The sequence below is a fragment of the Diceros bicornis genome, chromosome 27 (genome assembly GCF_020826845.1).
Source record: "Diceros bicornis minor isolate mBicDic1 chromosome 27, mDicBic1.mat.cur, whole genome shotgun sequence".
In the NCBI taxonomy this organism is placed as follows: domain Eukaryota; kingdom Metazoa; phylum Chordata; class Mammalia; order Perissodactyla; family Rhinocerotidae; genus Diceros; species Diceros bicornis.
Window position 1 is genome coordinate 20,754,171 of NC_080766.1, and position 26,563 is coordinate 20,780,733.

Sequence of the window (26,563 nt, forward strand, 5' to 3'; positions counted from 1 at the left end):
TAACGTAGGGTAAATGTTACAATAGGAAAGGCACCAACAAACCCCTCTTATCAGAAGTTCTGTCTCTCTGGCCACATTCTCTGGATGACCCTGCGAAGAGTTGCCAGACAATCATTTATATTTATAAGGGAAATCTCCATTTGTAAAGGTATCTCCCTCTCTGTTTGGAGAAGAGAGGGGGATGAGCTCATTTCTAGTGACTTATCAATGTGGAAGTTGAGGCCTTGAGCTACATAATAAACCTTACTCTTGTTTACTATGCTTTAGTGGTAATCTCCTGTAACTGACTCCCCCCACCGCCAAAATCCTCCTTTGTCATTGGCTGAAAAAGATATTTAAGACGAGAATTTCTGCTATTGTGTTGAGAAACGCAGTGTCCCTGCTTTCTCCCATGTATACATGTTATTAAACTTGGTATTATTTTCTCCTGCTAACCTGTCTTGTTGATTATTTGGCCAGCCAGAAGAACCTTAAGGGAAAGGGCAGAGGGAGATTCTCCCTCTTCCCCCGACAGTTTTGGCGAGCCAGCCAGGAGCCACACTGGCTGGCAAGTTGCCTTCTCTGGCTGGAAGACCTTCCTTCTCCCTGGACTACTGCAGATGATGAGATACGGGAACGCCTGACGAAAGCCGGCAAAAAGGTAAGACTTCTTACCACGTCAGCCTCCCGGAATCTCTATCTGCGGAGTCCGGTGGAAGGAAGTGGTGAGAATTTTTTCTCTTTCTAAATTTAGATTGGCAGGAGAAAATATTTGGGAAACTAGTGTCTTGGGCTTTTAGTGACTCTTGGTTTAAATTTGGTAGAGTACTCTTGGTTATGATCTTGATCCCTTTTCCTCCCAGAGGTAGTCTCTGTTTTTCTCTTTTGTCTGTGTCTTTTGTCATAAGAAGGAAATACCATAGGGTAGGACGCAGGCATAGGCCCTATAAGCCTGCTGTCCGGGCCGGCCCCACAGACTGGTGAGTTTGCGGGTCTCACCAGACCAGGGTCTCCAAACTTTGCTGTGGGTTATTATGTACATGAAGTGAAGGCCATTGCCGAGGGCATCTTGGAAGCCAAAAAGGCCACAAATTTGGTGGGCGCGGGTCGAGCAGTTAAGAGCCATTAGGGCGCTCACCACTTTCAGAAGACTCCTGTGACAGGATAAGTTGGGTCACGGAACGTGGTAGATGACACAGGTCCCCTGTCAACTGCAAGAAAATGTCCGTGCAACGACGAGGTACTCTGTAAAGCACACAGTCCCCAACCCCGCGGCACCTCCCCCCCAGGTATTATTCTGGCTCCAAGAGACCTAAGGCTTGGCTAAAGCTGTCATTGTGCACATAAGAAAGAAAAAAAAAACCGGATGAGGTTTTCCTTCTGTCTTGTTCTGTGTCCTGAGAAAACTTGGCTTTGTGACCAGTGAGAATCTTCTCCTTGGTCTCCACCATACGGAAGGTGCATTTACCGGGGTGCACCTTGGTGGCCAGTCGAGTAGACTGGGGTTCCGAACTGTCTCTTTGTCCGGCTGTGCCAAGCTCTCAGGGGAGTTTGTCATAAAAGGCCCAGTCCATAAGGGCTTTTGTCGTCTTAACCTTCGTTGCTTGTTAGTGCTGGAAAAATCCCATTCCAGTATCGCCTGCCCGGTGTCACAGATTAGCGGGTCTGTGACTGGAGGCATCCCACATTATTGTGGGAGACCGGAGACACCATCCTTACCGCCTGTGCAATGAAGGTCTTTACTGTCTCTGAATATCTTTGGGAGTGAATTCTCTGGATCATGGAGTCTACATCATCTGCGCCCTCACCAGGGACGCCTCTTGCGTCCATGGTAGATTTATTCTAAGCGTAGAAAGTTACCTCCGGGTCTTTCCTTAAAAAGGCTTATTGGTTCGAGTCACTATTGGAATAAATATACAAATGAAGATCCTACTCGTCAATGGCCAGACGACGGATCCTTTGAATTGGAAAAACTTCTAAATTGGGGGAAAAAAAAATGTTTTGAGAGCTCTCACATAATTATTTATTTGGTACCTAAGAAAAGGCCAAAAAAAAAAGAAGGAAAAAAATTTGACTAGCCTTAAGACCTTGACTCAGGTTACAATTAAATTGAAAACATGTAAAAGTGTAAGTGTTGATAAAATTATAAAGGTTGGAATGTTTCAGCTAATTTTATATAAAGAGATTACATCAACCTTGCCTGAATATGTTTTAAAATGTCTGACTGGGAATGCTCCCCTGGTCCAAAATTATAAGACCAAGACCTATTGAAAAAAATCTTAATGATAACTATGTTTAAAGGTATAAGAAGTGATGAGAATTGCATGAAATTTTGTAGGAAAAACCTGATGTTATTTCTATTACAGAACTGGTTAACAAAAATAGTAATTTAAATGATGGCTAATTTTATCTGAAGTCTTATGAAGTCTTACAGGCAATCTAAATAATTATTGAGAACAAGTAAATAGTTGTAAAAAAGATAAATGTTAGATGAACTTTAAACAATAATTATGTGTTATGGTAGTTACTGCTTCCAAACTCTTTTTGGTGACTTAAAGCTTTAGAGTTTTGCTAAATTTTATAAAAAAAAATTCACTGAGTATCATCATTTCCAAATAACATAAGATATTAAACATTGATTGCTAAATGTACGTTTGTCTACTTTTGGCTTTTCATTACAGGAAAACTAAAAGGTGTTTTGGGTCTATTCGTAAACATGTGTTTTATTAAAAGATTATACTATAAAGTAACATGTTTCTAAAAGTTATGAAGTGTTTATAAATTTTCCAAGCCACAAGATACTAATGTAAAAGAAAGTTTATAATTGTTTAGTTTTTACTTACAAATTGAGGTTTCTAAAGGTTAAAATTTCTAATTAATATATGTGATTAAAAATTAAGAAAAATTAAAAAAAATATGTCTGTACAAGGAAAGTAAGATATATAAAGAAGGAACAAAGAATGGAAATATTTTGTTTGGTTGATTAAGAAAGATAAATTTGTCCTCAAGTACTAGAAGAGAAAAGAAAGACATGGGACAAATTCTGAATGTAAAAAGAAAGTTAGAAAAGGTTTGTGGAAGAAGAATTCTGGAAAAAGAGTTTTTGCATGGTCAATGCTAAGATTGGAATGAATTTAATTAAGTAAATGAGTTTTAATAGCAGAAGTAAGCTGGTGCAAAATTGAAATTTCTCATAAAAAGATAATTTGCTTAAACTTGATAAAGAGGTTATAAAAAATTTTTCTTTACCTTTGAATAAGTCTACCAAAAAAAAAAAAAACAAAAACCTGTTAAAATAATTTCCTGTGTTCAAAAGACTGAGGTCTCTCTATTAAGGCTTTTTGGACTGTTAATGCTATGTTTGCTTTGACTTTTTATATTTTTGACAAGCTCCCCAAAATTCATATCTTAAATAAAGTCTTTTTTTTTTCTTTGAGAGTTTTCAAAGGGCCCTGGAACTTCTCAAAGAAATTTGCTCTCTTCCTATAAGGAAGAAGATACTAAACTTATTAGGCTGATTCAGTATGTTAAATTACATAGAAAACATTGTCAGACAAGTGATGATAAGCTTGCTTAGGTGATATTATGTGGACAAATGTTATTGACATAGGTGTTTTAAAATTGTATAAAATTACTGAAATTCTGATCTGTCCTGATTATCAGTCATAATTCTGGTTATTATTTTAAAATGTTGTACGTCACAAAATTAACCAAATTTCTCTGTCAGTTGCCATTTTGAGGTCTTGTTTACGGACTCATTTCTTTGCTCTAATGCTTTTGCAAAATATGTTTCAACTTCAGAAAAATTCTTGGAAAGGACTCTGATATTTACACCGGAATACAGGTTTCTGACAAACTTTCTGATCATAAAACTGAACTTGGTAAGAAATTACAGAAATCTGATGGAGAAACTGACTTCATGAAGCTGCTAACAAAGACTGGGATCGAGAATAGATTACACAGGACTGAATGAACTGATAAGGATGATTATAATTTTTATGATTTTTCATTTGAAATATTGCTGAATTTTTAATGTTTTGTTTTTTCAAATTTAAGAAAAACTTTTTCTCTTTTCTCCTGAGCTAGCTATGACTTATAACAATTTAGTAAATGATATTTTTGTAAGTAAAATTAAAATATTTATCTTTTTCTCTCTATCTGATCCCTCGAATTTAGAAACTCTTAATAAGTGAGTATTGTTGTTTTCATGGCAATATAGTTATTTACATAAGTTCAATAAAAATCTGTTCTCCTTATAACAGGACACAATTAGAAACACTGGTTATATTACCAAGGCTGTGACTAGAACATCATATTTGCGATATAACCATACAACTTTTGAGGAATGAAGATTAGACTTTATAAAATAAAGCCACGTGGAAATATTGGCCTGGTACCTTATGTTCCAAGCAGCACTTACCAGGATAAGTAAAGAATGTCACTTATCTGGCAGGTACAAGGAACCTCAAAATATTTGGGGGGAACCTCGGAAGAGAGAAATTCACCCAAATCTGTAGGTATTGCAGGCAAAGTCTGATGACAAAATCCTTGGCTTGGCTTTCCTAGCCTCAAGAGGCCTTTGAAGTTCAATCTGAGATTCCTTATAAAAAGTTTCAGCAAAACAGATTTAAAAGAGCTTATATGATTAATTGCTATTCTTGCTGTACTTATGTAAATAATTGGGCCAACTCTATTGGAACTAGACTTATTTTGCAAACTAGTTAGTTTTAATTTGGCTATCTTAATAAAAATGAGAGTGATTTTAGAGAGAAAAATTATTTCAGTAAAAACTATAGTATACATTTGTGGATATTAGATCCTAGTTTTGTTGTCTTTTGAGGTTTTTGTTTTATATCTGTTGACTAGACTGGATCCTGATTTCTTCTAGTCTCCTAAAATATCTGGCTACAGATATCCAAACTAACGTTTTTGATTTTTCCCATCATTTTCATTTAAAATCACTGAGAACTGAACCTGCCCTTTTTCCTGAAGCCTTACAAACTGCAGCTGATGGACTTGATATAAACTTGACATGACCTGACGACACCATCTGAGACATTTTAAACTGCAAAGGATGCTTTGACGCTGACATCTAAAATTCTTCACTGGCTGTCCTCTGAACTCAAAAACTGCTTTACAACTTGTTCCAACCATTAACCTTGTTTTTCTTTTATAGAAATGCTTCTATTAAATACTTGATTGCTTGCTTCCACAATATAGGCGTAACCTTGAGAGCCCACCTGCATCACCACCTTCCAAAAGGAACTTAACTGAACTGATCTATTATCAAGACTGAAAAATGGGTTCAGTGAGATAAAACAATCTACCAACTCAGCTTCTGGACTATGAAACTTCTTTAAGTTTCAAAAGGACTGTGAAACTTTTAGTTTCAAAGGCGGGACTGTGGGAGATCAAGATTTGGCCACCCTGAAATTTATCTCTTTACCTTGGTTGTTTTCTCTGAGGACATTTGACCTCCCCCACTAACTGCCTAAAGAATTTGACATGGTAGCTCCTTCCTGGAACAGATCTATCATGATGGCTGTAAAGATAATGTAGGGTAAATGTTACAATAGGAAAGGCACCAACAAGTCTCTCTTATCAGAAGTTCTGTCTCTCTGGCCACATTCTCTGGATGACCCTGCGAAGAGTTGCCAGACAATCGTTTACATTTATAAGGGAAATCTCCATTTGTAAAGGTATCTCCCTCTCTGTTTGGAGAAGAGAGGGGGATGAGCTCATTTCTAGTGACTTATCAGTGTGGAAGGTGAGGCCTTGAGCTACATAATAAACCTTACTCTTGTTTACTATGCTTTAGTGGTAATCTCCTGTAACTGACTCCCCCCACCGCCAAAATCCTCCTTTGTCATTGGCTGAAAAAGATATTTAAGACGAGAATTTCTGCTATTGTGTTGAGAAACGCAGTGTCCCTGCTTTCTCCCATGTATACATGTTATTAAACTTGGTATTATTTTCTCCTGCTAACCTGTCTTGATTATTTGGCCAGCCAGAAAAACCTTAAGGGAAAGGGCAGAGGGAGATTCTCTCTCTTCCTCCGACAACGTCAGAGTGCAATTTATACAGCTTACTGTGCAGGCATTGTTCTAAGTGGTCTGCAGTATTAACTCAATCCTCACAATGACCTTAGATTATTATTATCTTCACTTTAAATATTGAAACAATCAGGCACAAAGATTTTCGAAACATGCTTAGAGTCACACTCTTATCTAGTGGTGGAGCCAGGATTTGAAGCCAGGCTCCAAAATCCCTTAACCTATGACTACACTATGCTGTCTCCCCAGCAAACCTTAAAACAAGCATTAATAACACAATAGGAAAGTGAATACACTATCAGAAACTTCATAAAAAGATATATACAAATGGCCAACAAACGTGAGAAGCTTCAATTTAGCAATAATGCAAATACAAGCAAATTAAAACAGATATAAATTTTACTCTATCAAATAGGTACAAATTAAAAAAAAGGATTATAATGCCTACGGTATTGAGAGTACAAGAAGTGGGTGGTCCATATGCTGAGATTGTTTTTACAGGTACAACATTTTTAAAGAATAATCTTTCAGTATAACAAAATTTAAACATTATCTACTAAAATTTCTGTAATTATATTCAAGGAAATATAAGCAAATCTACAGTATTTCCACATCTGTGTCTTACAGATTCTTCTCACTAAATGCTTCCCAAACATTCCCCCTCCTATGTAAATGTGCTCCTCCCCCAGTCTACCCTTTGCTAATTAGTGATACCGGTATTGCCTCATTGCTCCTTCCTAAAACCTTAAACTCTCCCTTATCTAGTAACTCTCTTACCCACCATCTGTCAGTTACAAAGTTCAATTGCTTCACCTTCTAAACATGCTTCAAGCCCATTTATTTCTAACTTCACAGCCCCCATGCTCATCTATGCCCTGAATCTCTTGAGGGCACAGGCGAGAATCTCCTAACTGGTCTTGGTCCGTTCGCTCTTGCCTCCTACATGCAAGGAAATCATTTGCGGTTGCAATCAGATCGTGACACTACTCAGTTTACTTTCCTCATTTGGTTCCCATTATACTGTAGAAATTAGGTAAGCATTCCAGATTCTGTACCCTGAATGATTTGCTTCTGCCGACTTCTTCAAATTCGTACTGTGCCTTTTTCTCTTCCACGGCACACTGCGCTCCCCCCTGATCATTGCTGCTCTTAATTCCCTCCAATTTCTCGCTCTTCTCCAGGCTTTTGCAATTCTTGCTTCCTTGGTTTTCAGCTTAGGTGTCGTTTCCCCACTGAAGACTTTCCAGCTGGCCCTCCTCTCCACTCTCTCAGTATTCCTCACCGTTCTTGGCATTTCTGATAACTTTGATTAAATATTTTTGTATTGAATTTTTTATTTCTTCTCAGTCTTTTCCAATAGATTGTAATCTCTATAAGAGCAGTATATGTGCCTATTTCATGCACTGCTATAACCCAATGCTCAGTGATACATTTTTTTAATAAAGAGGACAGTACTTTTAGACGTTTTTTAATGTGCTTTCAAATTTGCTCTGTATTAGTACATGATTCCTCTCCCTCACCCTGTCCCTGTTCTTATAGACTAATTCATTTGCCTCAGGGTAGTTTGGGATTATTGCAGCAAGAATGCAAAAAGAAATAAAGATTTTGATATTCAGTCTTTAACACTCACATTAAGTTTTTTTTTTTTTTCCTTTTTTCTGTGCCATCAACAAGAAAATAGTCAGGTTTTTCAAGGGAGGAAAGTATATATACTGACATATATATGAACGACAGATTCATAAAATTTTTCTGTAAGCCATAAAGTAAAAAGAATGCATAAAAAGTCATAAGGTTGTTTTCAGGCACATAGAAAGAATTGTAAGATCTTTTCTTTTCTGCACAGGGTATGTAAGAAAGACAAGAGAAAAGAAGAAAAGAAGGGGAGATACACACCTATGTCTTACTCTAGCCCGCCAATAAGTAGAAACTCATAGGTGCAAGAGTGTTAGAAACAGCCAGATTGGTTAAGAAGGAACATGAGGAAGTCAGAACTGGTAACCTGCTTCCCTAGGAATAGAACAAACCACAATGAAGACTATGGCCCAGAAACAACTAGTGGACAAAAGACTAGATACAGTAGCCTGAGGCAGCCGGCCTGACTCATCTCAGCCTGGGATCTGGAATTTCCCAGGTGTCATGGTTGTAGGACCTGGATGTGCAGGTGACACTGAAAGGAAGGTACCTTGCTTACTGCAGAAAATGGCAGGTTGGGCAGTTAGCTGCATCCCCAAATGAGGAATGGCAGCCAATGAACGTCAGCAGTGTCTGGGGCAAAGACTGGACTCAGTCATCCAATCAAGGTCAAAACTAGATAGATATCAGGCCATAAGGCCCCGTTATTCCCTACAGGGACCAAATCACATAAGCTTCCATTTGCCGTGCCCCAATACATCAGATCACTTTTTGGAAAGGAAATGGGGAAGTGTAAGACATATTAAAGATGGGGCATTTATCAGAAGGAATCCGTCATCTGTACTAATCTGCTGGGGCTGTCCCAGCAGAATATCATAGACTAGATGGCTTAAACAACAGAAATTTATTTCTCGCAGTTATGGAAGCTGGAAGTCCAGTATAGTATTAAGGTACCAGCAGGGTTGGTTTCTGGCGAGGACTCTCTTTGGCTTGCAAATGGCCACCTTCTTGCTGTGTTGTTGTATCTTCACATGGCCTTTTCTCTGTGTGCACACACTCCTGTTGTCTCTTCCTCTGTTTATAAGAACACCAGTCCTATTAGCTTAGGGTCCTACCCTATGACCTCCTTTAACCTTAATTACCTTCTTAAAGGCCTCGTCTTCAAATACAGTCACATTGCGGGTTAGAGCTTCTGCCTATGAATTTTGAGGGAACACAGTTTGGTCTTTAACAGTCATAAAAAGGAGATGATTTGAACCAGAAGGGCCTGTAAGATATCATTACATAGTTGTATTCATGAAATATTAGATTAGTTATAAAAAAATACAATCATCACATTTTGAAACATCTGAATAAAACTGGATACTGGAATTTCAACCTTGCAAAAGTTATTTAACTTGTAAATGGATCCGTGAGTGCATAAATATACATGCATGCAGAGTTTTGTTAACAGCATCATGTGTACATAATGAAAGATTCAAAACAGCTTAAATACTCATCTACAGGACTTTGTTTAAATGAAGTATTGCACATTCATATGTCATTGGAATTTTTGATATGTAGTCAGTGAAATGATGGGTATCTACTACATGTATTGAAATGGAGATATATCACTGTCTCTGATATTTTACTTAACACATTTCATCTAGATTAAAGAAAGAGATGCCTATTTCTCTATATTAATGTCATTTTATAACAACATATAAATTACAAAATATGGAATTATTAACGGCTTAACAAAGGGTTGCAATTGTTGTCTCTGGGAGTGATATTGTAATGGACTCAGAATCACTGCTAAGGGAAACAGCGCAGGCTGGTGGTTAGGGATCAAGGCTGTGGAGTTAGATAGTCTGGCTTATCAGTCACAGCTGAGGGGTCTTTGGCAGGTTATTTAATCTGTGGTTTTATACATCTCAATTTTCTCATCTATAATTGGGTCTAATGATTATACCTACTGCAGAGAACTATTGGTAGAATTAAATGTTAATACATATACAACACTTAGCAGTGTGTGGCACTGGGTGCACTTAATAAATGTAATATACTGTATCCTTTTATTATTCTTTGATAGATTTCCAAATAATTTAATTTCCAATTTTACAGTGGGCATGTAGTGCTTTTTAATCACTCAAATCAGTATGTATACATTCCTTTTGAAAAGGAAAAGTATCAACTCCTTAGACAATGACAATTTTTCTCTCTCCTTGACTTTCCTAACATGACTAGAACGGATGCTATTGAAGGCTATTTTTTTTTTTCAAATAGCCACATATTGAGCCAATTCTTTTATCCTTTTCCTTTTCATCTTTAAGCTTGTCCCTTAACTGCCATATCTGTAACAGACTCAAACAGAAATTCTTTGTATATGCAATGTGCCTCCATCAGCTCCTAGAGGCCAAAAGTAGAACAAAAAATCATTGCTTCTGTGACCTTGGGAGACAAACAGTATGTTAATAATAACTCTTTTTTGCCCGTGAGAGATTAATGTCCTCACATCTCAAAGAGGAGTTGAAATGTGGTATGAGATGCTCATAAACTAATGATCAACCTAGCATGACAACAGATTTGTGAGTTCTCATCTAAGAAAACTGAATTAAGAGATCTATTTTATATTATAACAGTCCTCAACGAGCTGAAGTTAATGGGAAAAAAAAGCCCAAATCCATAAGGTATTCTATGTGCAAAACCCGCTCATTCTGATTCCTTTGTTACGCATTCCTTCACTTAGATTTGTTTGACTTCTAATTCTAAATGTTGTAAACTTTGCCATTTTAATAATCTTATATATGAACCTGGAAAAGAATACATTCAAATATCACATGGTGTTTGTAAGTTTGTAAAAACAAAACAAATAGAATGGTCCTGGCATTCAAGATTTCGAGAATTGATTTCAAGAGCTATGAATTCATGGGTAGTTTGTAGCTGCAATTTGATCACTGACTCTTCGAACCCCTCTCAGTCATCAGCGCTGTAATGTGAGTTTCTCTACTTCAGCAGAGCTGCTTAGAGACAAATTACTTTGGTGCCAGACTGAATCCACCTCAGTAGCTGCACAGGGATGGCATTTCATTTGGATGCAGAAGCCTTGCAAGTTTCACTCTTTGACCTTCTGGATGACATCTTCTGCCCATAGTCATTATTTTCTACCTCCAGCTCACTAGGTTCCCGTAGCAGAGCAGTCATTAGAGCTCCACAGGCAGCATAAATGACCAGATAGAGATGTTTCCATTTTCAGAAATTGGAGGGGAGGAGATGAAAAGGGAAAAATAGCCTCCCAACTTGCTTTTATTCATGACTGCACCTTTCCCTGGCTGACTCTGAAGCCCACTGCTGTTAATTTCCTTGTGATCCTTGATGTCCCTGTGATGTTTCAAACCACTCCTGTCTCTAGAATGCAGGTTTAAATCGGCCTTGTGGTATTATCCCAGGGAATATTACATGACGTTTCTGTCCAACCATTCTGAAAACTACCTTTAAACAAAGGTTAAAATTCGGTTAAATAAGGCATGGAGGAATAAAGCAGAATCAAGCCTGAGGGTTGATGTAACTCCTCTGAGCAGGTTAAGTAAGTCATAACGATGTTTCCAGAAACAGACCAGTGTTGAGCAGTTATTGATACAATGGCGAGTAAACCCATTTCTCTTCATCCCTTGGTATTATTCACTATTTCTTCATCCCTTCATTCATTCGTCCCTTGACATCATTCACTATTTCTTCTCTACTCTCCCCACACTTCACATCTCGTCCCTTAATATCCTCCTCTCCTCCTCCTCTCTCCCTTCCCTCATTTTCTCATTCTCTATTTCTCTCTTCTCGTTCTTTGTAAAAATCTTTTACAAATCAGGAATGGGTTGCAAGAATGCTGAAAGCTTCCTAGTCGTTGCCTATATGGAAATTAAGTTTTATTCTTTCAATATTAATATGCTAGGAAATGTAAATTATTCTACAAAAATGTGTTTTTTTTCTAGTTCCATTGGTTTCATCATCACATTCCGTAGATAGTGATTGTCTTTTATTTGCAAGAGAATGTACTAGGTGCTAGAGAAATAAAGAAATATAGGACTTGATCTTTGCCTTAGTGGTGTTTAGAATTTTGCTCTGGGGATGAAATAAAATCTAAAAATTACCATCCAGAATAAGATGGCATAAAATTAGTGACTAATAAATGGTATAAAATAATTGGAGAAGGTGATATTTTCATTAGCAATATCAATGTTCAAGGCTTGTAAAGAGAGTGGGAGGCATGTAAAGAAATTGTACCACTCTTTTCTCATGTATGTGTAACAGAAGCTCTTGAATGAACCTGAATTGGGCTCATCTGAAACTCAGGCAAGTCCGTGCTCATCTGGAAAGTTAATGAGGCAGTGGCATTACACTGCTACTATGTTTATTTAAACTAAAAACCATTGATGGTAAAATACACACTATCAATTGTTAATTTTTGTTTTACAATAGATAAATGTGCATGATTAAAATAATCATACAGCGCAGAAAATAATTCAGCACAAACACAAAGAACCATACCCAAGCTTCCCTCTGCTCCCAATAACCACCATATTCACCTTATTTTGTTATCTCAGTGTCTTTAACATTATTCTTTTGGATTTAATTTTTTTGTCTATTCATTCTGAATAATATCTTCTACCTGCCTGCTGGGAAACATCAGAAACCAAATCCAATTACACTATACTCCTTCTCCACATGCCTTTTCCTCAAACTATATAAACATATATATTTTTTGGCTTTCTAGATAATACCACTTGACTTTCCATTTTGTTAGATAAGTACGTTTTGTTCTCTACCCTTGTGTTCGCCTCCCTACCAACTGCCACTCATTCACTATGAGTTACACCATTATTTTACATTCCAAAATAATTAATATCTATTTTCTGTGCTAATTTTAAATTTAATTTTTGTGCTTTGTGGAATAGTGTTTGAGTATAAAATTAAAATTAAAAAAACATCATTTAACGCATTAGGATTATGAAAATACAATTCGCTTCTGAAGTTGTAGAGTCCTGAAGGTACTTTCTACTTTCTCTACACATCGACAGTTCAAACACGTCCCATTTAGTTTGCTTGTATTTGGCATTTCTTGAATAGGTTTGTGTTTTCCCGGGAATTTGTTTGGCTTTTCTATTATTGACACAAAGATATTATAATTCCCTTTATTGAGATCATCTGGTTTCTTAATCATAATATTTCTTAAAGTGATTCCAATTTTTCTTGCTTCTTGGCTATACAAAGCCTAATTAATTTTTAGTCCTGATGCTGTCTTTCTGCGTATCTTCTTAGATCCAGGATTTAGTCAAACTCTTACTTGAGCTCCATGTCTTTTGGATTCCAATATTACTTCTTCCTTTACATGGAGTATATACCAAATAACTTTTTTTTCCAGAAAGAATACATGGGAGGTAAACTTTCTTAAACATTTTTTTCCCACACAGAGCAGATATATGATTAATTTTATAAATTATTAATTTTATAAAGAAGACTCAACAGTTTTTCAAATAATTTTACACTCCTATCAGCAATACAAGAAATCTCTGCTTCCTTCATATCCTTACTGATGCTTAAAATTGTCATTTTTATACAACTTTTTCAAACTGCACATATTTAAAGTATAAAATTTGATGTTTTAGCACACGTATACATCTGTGAAATCATCACCACAGTAAGATAATGAGCATATCCCACATCCCCAAAGTTTCCTTGAGCACTTTCCTTTTGTAATACCAGCCTGGCCTCACATCTCCACCCCTCCCCCACCCACCTCCCTGGCAACATTAGTCCGCTTTTTGTTACTATGCATTAGTTTGCATTTTCTAGAATTTTGTATAAATAGGATATACAGTTGGTACTTTTTTTTGATCTGACTTATTTCAATCAACCAAATTGTTCTACATCTCCTTCCTTTTTCTTACTGAGTAACAATCCATTATATAGATATACCACCTTTGTTTATCCATTCATCTATTCTCGCACATTTTGGTTGCTTTCGTTTTTTTTTCTTTTTTTTTTAGTAAGATTAGCCCTGTGCTAACATTTGTTGCCAATCTTCCTCTTTTTTTCTCTCCAAAGCCCTAGTATGTAGTTGTGTTTCACGGTTGTAGAGTTGTAGGGTTGTAGCTCTTCTATACGGGACGTTGTCTCAGCATGGCTGGGCGGGCGGTGAGTCAGTCTGCGCCCAGGATCTGAACTCGGGGCTGCCAAAGCAGAACGCTAAAATGTAACCACTATGCCACCAGGCCAGCCCCTGCTTCCGGTTTGTAACTCTTATAAATGAAGCTGCAATGAGCATTCATGTACAAGTTCTTTTATGGATACGTGCTTTCATTTCTTTTGGGTAAATACCTATGAGTAGAATGATTGGGTCATATGGTAGTTTTATATTTAATTTCTTAAAAACAACAGCAACAGAAATTTCCCTACTTTCCAAACTGATTGTACCATTTTACATCCCCACTAGTACCTTTTTCAAAAATCAATTTTCAGTCTGAAAAGTAATAGCTTCTCAAGAGATTAGGAATATTTAGTCACTCATGTCTTTATTAATATTCTTCCATTTTTTCTCAGTTTTGTTTTTCATTTTTTTTTTACTGAGGAAGATTTGCCTTGAGCTAATATCTGCTGCCAATCTTCCTTTTTTTGTATGTGAGCCGTCACCACAGCATGGCCACTGATAGACGAGTGGTGCAGGCTCGAGCTCAGTGACAGAACCCGGGCCACCAAAGCACCAAAGCGGAGAGCACCAAACTTAACCACTAGGCCACCAGGGCTGACCCTCAGTTTTTTTAAAAGACAAATTCATGTTGAATTCCTTAGATTAATCTCTCCAAATTTCACTCATTTGTCACCTCTTTCAGTATTTGCTCTACATTCTGGAACATTTCCTTGTGTCTTGCTGTTGCCTCAGTTTAGCTTTGCCCCTAGATTTTATACTGTATTTTTATTTCTAATTAATTTAAGTTGTCTCAGGAAATTTACTATTTCTCTGATTTCTCCTGGGTCAGTTCTTTGTTTCATTATCCAGATCTACTTTTTGTGCTGTTGCTTTTTCTTAGATGACGGTGGTCTTTATGTGCTCAATCATATTTACGGACAAAGATATAGATTTTTAGTATAGGAAGTTATGGCAAGTTTTCTAGCCTTTGCCATTAGTTCTTGTATTCCTCCTACAGACTGATCCTTTGATTGCGGAGGCCTGGGTGAGAGCTATGTGTATTCAGGCAGCGCACCATATCGCTCCATTTTAATGAGTGGCAGCTCAGGTTGTTACCTCTCTCCATCCAGACAAATGCCAAAATTATGGTGATTTCATTTGGTGTACCAAGTTCTATGCCACAGCCCTCAGTTGCTCCCCATTATGATGTCTACATTTCCCTTAGTGAGGTGTTCTTTTCTTTTATTCTGGGATAAAAGCAAAAGTGCTCTGTTCTTGTCAAGAAAGAACATAGACTGGTTGGCTCCATTGGGCTGCAGTTTACCCTCCCTGCTACTTGCCTTATGTATTATATCTCTTTCTCTACCTGCTAAGACCAAACATAAAGTTCTTCTAGTACTCTACTGGAAAGAATAATTCTCACCTCTACGGCATTATTATTGAGCACGATTGGCTTCACCACCTTTGAGGAAAACAACTTTGCCTAAGATGTGACACCTTGGAACAGACATTGCACCCATCACATGGAGTATGAGAAGTCTCAGGAATATTGCCAAGGACTTCAGCAGCTACACTCATTCTTCCAGTGGGCAGGGAGCTTTTTGGCAGGCAGCAATAGAAAAACTACCGCTTTGGATATTGTTGTAAGAAGTGATATCATCAGAGGGAATTTGAGCAGTCAAAGAAGAAACTAGATTTTATTTGAATGCTGACTAAGAAAACTAGCTCATAGGATGCACGAGTTTGATTTTAGTATTTCAGAGAAATATTAAGGTAATATTTTAAGATGATAGAAATTTCCAAAATACAATTAATAATGAAGCCAGAGAAATATTGCTATGTGACTGCTAGTGCCAATAAAATTTTGCCCCAGGTCTGTGAAACATCATAAAAACATAGTAGATCTATTATAGTGGCTTAAAAACATGCATTATTTCCCTCTTCTCTACAATAACCTCTAATTCAAATAAGTGGGGCTCCAAAGCTCCTGCCTCTGGGGAAACCTCCTTAATACGTGAGTAAATGAGTCCCTTAATCCATGATCCAAGCTAGGCTAATAAGAGTATACTGCATCATAGTTGATTAGACCAAAGGCAGGCAACAGGCAAATTTCCTCAGTCAAGAGTTTTTGCCTGAAATTTTTCAAACTAATCTTTTAGAAGAAAGTCAATTTCTTTATGTTGGTGAAAGTTGTAAGTCATAAAAAGAGTGGCGTGTTCAGTGATTACATTTCCTACTGTTTAGAGAAAATCATTTTAAAGTGAAAGAAGATGAAGCCAGTATATTGAAAGAAAAATAAATTAGAATAAAGTCCTGGTTGTACTGCAGACCCTGGTCCAGTTGTTCATAAGCCTATTTCATCTTCGCCTTCTGCATTTTGGTTATTTACCTTTTTTAAGGTTCTCTGAGAAAATACTGTTTATTTTTTTTCTGAATTAATTTGAGTTAGAGTTTCTGTCAGTTGGCATCAAAGAGTCTTAAGCAATAGGTAAAAGTTGAATATCCATTTATACTTGCTAATGATGCTAAATTATTTAATTTTCTCAGAGTAAAGCAGATAAGTGTTGCCATAGAAGCTCAAGTTCACTTTGAATTAATGACAAATGTGCCAGGAATATAATTTTATGTTCAATGTTTTCTCAACTGTTGAATAATAGGTACTTCTGGGATTCTGATATTGGCTTACTCATTGGTAGTTTTTAAAATATTAGAAGTTTGTTTCTAAAGAGAAAATTCAACTCCTTAATTTGATAGACCTTGATTTTTACATGGAATTTGACATGGGTTTTCTTTTGTTTTTTTACACTAGTATTCATTTAAGAAATTGATGAGAAGGCTCAAACTATGCAGCTTAAGTAAATATATTATCACTATTTTAGTGTTTTAAAGTATGTATATGATTTTAATGACGTCAAATTTTTGTCCATAGAACACAGGTGTGAAAAGTAGCATTTCAAACAGAGAAATATATGTATAAGTGTATAAGTATATGTGCATGTGTGCGTAACCATATATACGTGTTAAATCGTCATGTTTTAATAGTTTGATTACTTTGAATTGCAATAATAATCTGTAATAATGTTACATAATCAACTAAATCATATTACACAGAAATTAGGAGCATGCCTATTGAATTTCTTACTATATTAGATTTTAATTATTATTCTAAAGATATAATATTTAAGATGACAGTTTTATTGGGTAATGATATGAATGCTAATGGTATTCCATAAAGTGAATATTAAAGCAGTTTATTTTAATTTATTGATCTTTCAGATTGCTAGCCACCTACTCCCTCCCACTTCTTAATTATCAATCAAGGTGATGAGATTGATGGGCATATAGAGAAAATATCTGTAACCTCTTTCCAAGGCATTAGGAGTTATATATCATGCGTTAAGCATAGCAATATTTTCCTTTTTAAATCTTCTATAGTGTCATATATAGTCTGGAGGTATATGAACCTTAAGAAATCTTCTGATTGATGATATTCCTTAAAGGAGATTATTTCTGACCACCGACACCCCAAACATTGCCCAAATGTGTTCACTTTTATTAGCTGAATTTTATGCACAAATAATTTTCAGCCATTTATGCCTAAAACATAAAACTGGGCTGTGAGAATGCATTGTACGCCTACAGAGAGAAAAATCCTTATCACCGTCGTTAGAAATACCTTCAGCTACGAGTGTTAATTAATCATAATCAACAGTTTTCCAATGACAACATATCACCAGTGTCTCTAAAAATAACAACAAAAAATGCCAATAAAAAGAAATGGGAGGGATATTTAGCAAAGCAGAACTGAATGTATGACTTGAACTGGGTTGGCAGTCTAGGCACTAGAGCAGTGAGTAATATAGTCATATATAACCATTTTATTCATTTTTTGTGATTACTCCTGCAATAATAATCTAATATTATTCTAAAAATTGATGACTTATGGCTTTAACAAAAAATTTATCTTTGCAATAGAGAGCAATGACAAAATTAACCTAGTTCTGTAATGATAAATATTTAGAAGGATTGTACGGCAACTTTCATAAATTCTGTTATCCATCAACATCTCCCTGTTTTACAGTTAAACTTGTCTCTCTTTCTTTGTTACCTAACTAGGTTAATGACATTCATTTCACCACACACACTCACAAACCTGGCTTTGCTCAACCTTTCCATTTTCTTCTACTCAGATATTTAATTTCTTATTGAAGTTGGTTATTTTTATTGATGAAATGTCCTAAATCATTTTTTCCTTTCCTTGCTTACCATGACTGTCTAATTTAAATCCCTCTACATCACCAGTGGGAATATGATAATAATCCCCTAAATGGCCTCCCAGGTACCAATTTTCCCATTCTTCTTCACCAATGATTCTCAATTTTTTTATCTCAAGACTCATGTACACACTTAAAAATTATTAAAGACCCCAAAGAGCTTTTGTGTATGTGAATTCTCTCTACTGATGCATGCTGCATTAGAAAGTATAACTAAGAAATTTATAAAATATTTATTAATTTGTCTTAAAATAAAAACTTCATTACATATTAACATAGTGAGATATTTTTATAAAAAATATTAGTGAGAAGATAGGCATTATTTTTGCATTTTTCTTATCTGTTTAATAGAAGATAGCTGGATTCTCATAGCTGCTTTTGCATTCCACTTATTGTGATGTATTATACATGCAAGTATGTGATTTGAAGAGTCTTTTTTTTTAACATCATTTCCAGATAATTGTGGATATTCTTCTTTGATATAACACCAAAAGTCAACAAGTGGTAGTTTGCTAGTGGAATGTGGAATATGAAACCATACCAATAACCTTTTAAACGCTTACATTAGAATCCATTGGTCCCTCGCGTGCTTTGAGTCTTTTAACTGTTCATGAATTTGTAACATTATTTATTGGTCGTTTGAAAATATTAGTTCTTTGAGTTATATAGATCTCCCAAATGTTGATACATTTTATTATACAATATAAAAAATATATTCCTCTTGTTAATATCAACAACAATACAATCAGAAAAGTATTTAAGTATGGGACACTGTCAAGCTCTTGATGGTGTATACAAATTTTCCAAAGATCTATTTTTCACTTGAAAGTTCAAATTTTATCATTAGTAACAAATACTATCAGTTGTTTTCCTCAAAGTGATGGGATCTCTTGATTTCATTTTTGAGAAAATCTTCTTCCAAATAGCCAAATTTGAATTATTATAGTTATTCTTTCTCATAAAATGTGATTTATGAAAAAAGGAGTGTGTTGGGGGTTCCCAAGACGACCTCTTGGTACGGTGATTCATAGGACTCAGCATATAGTCATACCCATGGCTAAGATTTATTACTGCTAAAAGACACAATGCAAAATCAGTCAAGTGCAAGGGCTTGTGGGGGTGAACTCTGGCACAAAGAAACCAAGTACAAGTTTTTCAGAGTCCTCTTCAATGGAGTCACAGAGGATGCGATTAAATCCTCCAGCAACAAACTGTGACAACACATGTGACGTGTTGTCTACCAGGAAAGCTCATTAAAAACTCAAGGCTCAAGGTTTCTATTGGGAGCTGGTCATGTCGGCACTCTCTGCCTAGCAAGTACCAAAATTCCAGACTCCCAGAATGAAAGCAGGTGTCCAGCATAAACCACATTGTTTGCAGGAAGAGTTAGGGCAGGATGGGAACACTCCCTGCATCCAAGTTCCGAAATGCCAACCAATGGCCAATATTGCAAGCAGCTCTTTCTAAGGATAGGCAATCTCAGGCCTGCTATGCTGTCTCTTTTCTGCATGTTGTGACTGTTAAATTGTTAAGATGTCAGATGGTGAGCCAAGGTTCAACAAAAGACCACAAAGGGAAAGTGAAAGAGAGAAGTTTATTACTCACAGGTCCTGGAGGAAGTACATGACATACCTTAGGGGCCATATGAGGAGGTCAAGGCAGGAGGCAGGCGGGACCCCTAAGGCACATGCCTCTGTTAGAGGGCTTTGGGGTTCCCAGTCTGAGGCCAGATTGGTCAATTCAAGCCAAAAAGAGCAGGGTTTTAGTAACCTTCCTGATGGTCCTATCTAAGGGACACACAAAGGGAAGGCCTGAGGAGGTGAGGGAGAATCCTTCTCATAAGGGCCTTTGGGGGAGTCCTATCAGGGACTCACATGTACCTGTGACTCTGAGGGCTGTTATCTAGGGCAGGTGCTCCAGGGAGGGGCTAGTAGAAGTTCAAGACCCCTGCAGGCTGCTCGGCAACACGAAATGGATGCCAAAGCAGCAATGTTATGGAGTAATTTAGCTAAACTCTCAATGCTGCACAAGCAGCTAGCTTAGCTCACAACTAAAAAGTAATATACATGTGCTTTTTCTCAAGACAAATATGATTTTTTGGTATGCAAACTATGCAGTTTATGCATACTTCTCATTTTGTGACTTGTAATCTTAGAAGACGTGTACCCATAGGTTGAGATTACTTAAAATTAATAATATGTTTCTGCTTCTTCAAAGAACTTCTTAGGTGAAATGGCAGTTTTTTCTTCTCTTTTCTTCTTACTAAGCATTGGTAGGGGTGAAGAATACAATGACCACTTACATAATTTGATGCCACTGCCCTGATTCACGTTAAGGCATCAGTAGTTTTACTCATCATTGCTTTTGAATCATCACTGTAAGTATCAACACAGTGAAAAAGGCAAACAGGCAAGCTGACCTTGCAGCTCTCTTGAAGGGTCTTAGCGACACCCACGGGTCTATAGTCCACAATTTGTGAACTCTTGTTCTACACTATAGCTACAGTTTTCTTTGTTACAAACCAGTGTGATGTTTTTCACTCCATTGCTTACAAACATTACAACTCTACACTCTGGGAATAATATCCAGGCATTTTATTGAAACCTTCAAAGATCTGACTTGAACTGGCCTTTCCAGACTAGATTACCACCTTTATGCAAAAACACGCCTACTAACCATTCCATGAACGCAGTAGTATCTTCTCTTAAAATGGTGTCTACTCTTCATAGATTCATATTTCTAATCTGTTTATTTATCATTCTCTATCTAGGTTCAACACAAGTGTAATCTTTGTTAAATCAAAAACAACTGAAAACAACTATATTCTATTAAAAGAATTCTATTAATTAATTAATCTCATATTAATTCTATTAACTGAATTTTGTTTATATTTCTTTGTAGCCAGCAGACAGCTTGATACCCCTTCTTAAATTTCTCAGTCTTTCCTCAAACTCAAGATGCCTAAAACCATAAAAATTATCTGTACTTCCTAGGCCTACCCCTCTCCTATCGTTCCCAACCTCAGCAAGTAAAACCTCCACCAATCAAACAGCTATGCAATCCAGACATCTGGAATGGGCTTCACACCGCATTCTCCCCCAAGACTATACTCACTTCTTCACAAATTTCCAGCTATTTGGCCTTCACATCTTTTTAATCTGCCTACTGTCTTCTTCCTATCATCATTCTGCCTGTACATTGTCCTCAACATCCCACCACCTCTACCCTTAAAGCTCTTCTTCAAAAGATGATTAGAGAGATCTTTCCAAAGAACCAATGTGATAATGTGATCAAGTCTGACCGTTAAGCACATACACACACCTTGCTTAAAACCCTGGAGTAGCTTGCCAATAATCCTTGGTATAAGCCCTTAGCAGATCCACAAAGTCCTGATGCTCTGTGCTGTCTATTTCAACAACTTGATTTTGTGACCAAGCTTCACTTTACCCTCTCAGCCTGCCCAGGTTTTAAGCTCGTTCCTCAATTGTGTCATGCTTCCTACTACCGTAAATCCTGAACACATGCTGTCTAGAAACTATTCCTAACTATATTTCCAATATCCCACTGCCCCTTTTTAAAAATATTCACTTTGCTCTCTAGTTAATGATAATTAACTCAAAAATTTCAATTTCAGGCTCTGAGAGAACAATGTAATTTCCCTCTTCCCCTGCTCCCACAAAGTTTTAATAGCCCTTCTCAGATTTAGGGTATTTTTAGTTTACTTGCATGATTGGTTCATTATTATTTATCTTCCCTACTGAATTTTTATATTCAAAAGTTCAAAATCCATGTCTGATTTTCCCTCCAATTTATCACCAATCCTATTACAGTGTCTGGCGTATAGTAAATGCTTAAAAATATTTACTCAAAAAAATTACTGAAAAAATTCCTCAAAAATATTACTCAAAATTGCAAGTAAGATAATGTATGCTTCTGTCTGATTTCCTTGAGTTAAAACCTTTTTTCACGTCTGAGTCCCCAGTGGCCAGGAAAGAGTCATACAATGGATGGATATTGAACAATCATGTAGGGAAAAAGATAAAATTGATATTATAAGAAGCAACTGCAAAGAATAGTTAAGTATAATATTTATGGCACTGAATTTCTTACCTACATCTTTTCAAAAATAATTAGTATTCTAATTATGTATCATTTTATCAGGTGTGTTTAGCGACTATTCATTCTACAAGAGACTGTAAAAACCGAGTGTTTCAGTCAAAAATTTTATGAAATGCTGCCTAATCTACCTATTCTCTCTAAGTTTCAGAAGTACAAATCAGCAAATTAAAAGTTCTTGAAAACTATAGTAAATGAATCTTTTAATTATTTTTAACTGAAACTTTGTACTATTAGACCACATAATTTTTTTCTCAAACATCACTTTTTTAGTATCCTTTTGAATGTTTGTCACTCAAAATAAATTTGAGGAATGCTGGAACTATTAATATAGCCTAGGATGGCAAATTTCTAATAATCGTTATCTGTTTAGAATCAAAACTAAAGTATTTGAGAAATATTTGGAAGTATGATTAAAAGGAAGAAGTCACTGGATCAAAAATAAAACAAAACAATAAAATAATGAATATCAATAATAAATGTAGTTAGCTAAGAAGTTGGAAATCTCAGTAAAATATTCAAAAAATCTTTCAGGAAATTAAGTGTCAATAGACATAAAAAAATTACAGCTGTATGAAAAATGAGAAGAATGTTTAAGAAATAAAGGAATTCATAGATATAAAAATTTTTAATACAAAATGAAAATTCCTCATATAAATAAAAGTAAGAAAAAATAGTTGAGCTATTTACTTTATTTAAAAGTATGTAATACAAAAACCTAAATTGTATTAAAAGAATAAAATATATTTAACTCAATACTTCTTCTAAATACAAATAGTTTGTAAGATATCACTTATCAAGACTGGTAAAGATCATAATAGACAACAGAGTTCATTTGGAAAAAAAATAAATTAAATAGTTTTCTCAATATGAGAAAAACTATTATGTAAAGGTAGGTCCCTTAAGTCATTTTTTCGTCAAAAGGTAAGTTCTGATTATTCAGCTATAAGAGAATTAAATAATTAATGGTGTCATCAAAGATATGTGATGTCATAGTTCACCATTTTAAGTCATCACTGAGATGTTTGTGAATGGTAAATGGTGTAGCGAAATAGGGAAATCAATTTCATTTATCTACTAATTTGGCAACAGAAATTACCTAGTGCTCAAGAAACATTAATAAGGTGTCACATCTCTTTGGCCCAGAGAATCTGAGAAAATCCTTCCTTGGGGACATCAAAATAAATTTAAATAACACTTAAACATGTACATGTTAGGAGCAGTGTATCAAAATGAAATTTTGTAAAATTTATTAAATATCATGTACCGTGAAATTATGCATCTCACATGTATCCCAAACATCACTGGTTTCTTCTCCCACTGGATGATGAATTATATATATATATATGATTTTTATGTATGTATACATACTATACATACTATACATATAATTATACATACTATAGGTATACATACTATACATATAATTTGTACATACTATACATATACCTAAGTATACATACTATATATATAATTTCCTGAGAGCTCTCCAGAATGTGTGTTTCTTCTACTAAGCCCATTGCATGTCCTCTGTGGTGAGTATGGTTCGTTCATTACAGAAAGTTCTTCAGAGTGAAGACCACCGGTTTCTGCAGTTTCCCTGAACTTTAGAAATGTAACAGGGAAGGGCACTTAGCTGATTCTGTCCCTGATCTAACTTTCATTACTGAGTTCTGGATCAAAGGAGTTCCTCTCTGGAGGATTATGTGTCATTTAACAGGTCATTGCTCCTGCAATCACAGACTCACCAAGTAGAGCCATTATACTTCCTCCTGGGGTAATACCCATTCTCCATTAAGGTTCAACTTCTGCCCCAGAGACTGGAGAACTTGTAACTACCTCAAGATAGGGCAATTAACCTCAAATTGCTTTTCAACCCTAGGTTGAGTTACTCTTCCCCAAGAACCTTCTCCTTATTTGCTCAGGAGCATTCTAGCAGTTCCCTAACATATTTTCATAAAGCACAAGATCGGTGATATCAAATCATTAACTTAGAGTCACACACTGGTTAATGCCCTCCATCCTCTGTTAATTCAAGGTGAAACCGAATTTTATATGTCTGCAAACTGTTGTATGTCTTTGGCAACTGTTTTCATTCCCTCGGTGTCTCTGAATTGAAAGGTCAGGACTTAGGTAATTGATTTTGCTAAATAGGACCACCAAAGAATGGTAATTAAAAAAAATACTAGCAAGTATCTCCTTTGTAAAGGAGGACAGTTGGGTCAATGAATTTTTTTTTACACCATTGACGTCTACTGGCTGAATATATGTGTTAAATTTGCTAGTATAGCAGCCTTTGACCCTATTAATCAGATGATGTCAATTTGTTGATTCAAATACTCTTGCTGACTTGGGGAAGGTTGACCATTTCCATAGAGTTTCACTACTGATGATTTTTAAATTGGAAACTGTGGATGTGGCTAATTCATAGAGGAGGACTTTTTCTATTTTGCTCTAGAGTGATTTGTATATGTACAATCTAATTCTAACGATTTAGTCAAAGCCCTAATTAATGTCAATAATGAGGAAGAAAGATGTATAATAACACAATCTTGTATGCAGTATTATTTTTAGCCTCATCATGCTATAGTCTTTACACATCTATAGTCGTATATTTAAAAGCTTTATGTTTCTTAAAGTGATAGATGATTGAATGCAGAATTGAAAAACAATTAATTTTTGAGTAATACTTGAGTATTCCCTCTTCATCAAACATACACTTTGTCTTTCTGTCTTTGTCCATTATGCCTCTCCTATATAATTTTTTCTTTTCCAATTCCACTGTTATTATTTTAGTTAGGTCATTAATATTATCACCATTATTGTGTAACAGTTTCTTCAACATATTCCCATTTGTTTCCTCTCATCTTATTTACTCTATATATTTACCAAATTAATCTCCTTAATGTTATAACCTTTATCAAATCTCTTCACTGCTCAAAACATACATACATACACACATACATACACACATACATACATACATACATACAGTGTTTTTTCTTTCCTTGTCAAGTCCAACTTCCTCGTACTGTTACTGACAGTCTGATATTAAAATTCTCTTCACATTCCTATGTGATAAACACAAACCCTATGTGATAAACAAGTAGAGTTTAAATCACATATATCCTCCCTTTTCTGGCATATAAGCCTCAATTTTAATTTATTAACTTGGCACAGAATGCCTTTCCCTGAATCATCATGGGCATATTCAATGCAATTTCTTACCTTCTTGAAGTCCCCAAGAGTGATTTTTCCTTCCTGAGACATTCATGGAACTTTCAATAATTCTGTAATGTCACTTACCATATTCCACTTTGTATTATAATTGTTATTTTGTATGTTTAAAAAATCTCCTTTGCTTGGTCATCATTGTAAAACGGCATTTATTTTATTATTATATTTATTCCAAAACACAACCTTTGGTAATAAATAGGAGATACTTATTAAATGTCCTTTGAATGAATGAATAAAGTAACTTTCTTTTTTTTTTTTTTTTAACTAAATGTAGACTATATTACTTCTTTAGTAAGAAAGTGGAAGCTTCTCACAAAGAGAATGTGTAACTAGGTCTATTGATTTTGATTTTGATGAGTTGTTCTTTTACCTAAAATGTCATATCTGGAGTCCAATTTTGCCAACAGTGACTCTAAAAGCATCGTCTAATATTGATCTGTCTATTATCTGTCTGGATCCAAAGCAGCACCACTCTTTGACAGACAGGTTCTTGAGGACCAAAATAACATGCACTTGAATGGGGATGTGGAGAGAGAGGTAGTGTCTTCAAGGAGTGTCTTGGTTCAGTGAAATATAAATCAAATTCATTTATTATGATTTAGGAGGCAGCATTGTATCCTAGGAAAAGAGTACATAAACTATTTTTAATGTTTTTATCCAATTATCACTGTTGATGTAAAAAAAATTCATATCTATTAGGGAAAGTAAGAAGCTAAAACCATTTTGCAGTAGCTTCACACTTTATAGAGACCTCAAAAACGGCAAAAAGATCTTTTAAGAAACATTTGATATTTCTTAAGGAAGCTTATATAAAACCGTGATGTCACAGATCTCAAATAACTTGCAAGAAGTTATAAACAAAATAAAATTGAGATTTTGTTTATTTCGCCAGTCATCTACAAAGCATGCTAAGTGAAATTGACTGTCACTTTGATAGTTCCGATCTGGAATTTCTTAAATCTACTTAAGGATGCAATGATTCCTCAAATCGTATTTTCCTTCAAGAACAGTGAAGCAAAACTGAGTTTATTTTGTCAGATAAAAATTCAGAATCAGCCTTCTTAGAGGCTGAATTACCACTTGCCGATGAATTAATTAAACTGACTTCA